We start from the raw sequence: 784 nt of genomic DNA, 5'->3' as shown, positions 1-784 counted from the left end.
CGCGCGTGCTGGGCGGGGGGGGGGGGAAGCCACTCTCTGGAGGGGCTGGGGAGGACCCTGGCATGGCGCTGCCCTCTTTGGGTACCTCCACCCGCTGATCCAGGCTCACTGCTGTGCTCGGGTCAGACGGGCTGTATATCTGGATCTTTTCTTTGTGGGCTGGGAAAAACAAGCGACCTTGCTCCCCACTGCTGCAGAGGTGAGGCTGGCAATGCCAAGGCACAGCAGATGTTTGCTCCAGTGGCCTCATCCTTACTAACAGTGGCCAAGAGGCTCTCTCCTCCCCCAGAACTCACCCAAACTCCACTTCTATCCAAGCTGCTGCCATGCCAAGCTTCTCCACCACTGCTGTGGGGATCTGCTCCCAGTGGGAGGGTGCCCAGAGCAAAGCCAGGCTCCCTGTCTACCTCACCAGCCCTGGCTGGGAATCCAGACCCCAGCAGAGCATTGGCTAAGAGCACGAGACCCTTTCGCCAGACCCACACATGCAAAGCAGCTGGTGCTCTGCTGAAATGACTGCTGAGGCTTTTGTCCACTCAGATGTACAAGAGGTTGCCAAGACCAAAAAATCCCAGCACTGCAGAGGGGCAGTGAATTGAGTTCTTGGTATTGCAAGAATCAGGGAAAGCTTAAAGTCCAGCTTTAGGTCTTCCATCTTATGCAAACTGTGGCCACAGTCCTGTTTATTTAATAGTCCCAAGGGACTCTGTGCTAGGATCTACCACAGGGTACAAGAAGGGTAAAGCTTCCAACCAGCTTAGGAAAGCCCACAACAAAGACGGGG

This window comes from Buceros rhinoceros, unplaced genomic scaffold (genome assembly GCF_000710305.1).
Source record: "Buceros rhinoceros silvestris isolate BGI_N320 unplaced genomic scaffold, ASM71030v1 scaffold6974, whole genome shotgun sequence".
NCBI classification, from domain to species: Eukaryota; Metazoa; Chordata; class Aves; order Bucerotiformes; family Bucerotidae; genus Buceros; species Buceros rhinoceros.
The sequence above is the reverse complement of the archived record's forward strand: the minus strand, read 5'-3'. Positions refer to the sequence as shown.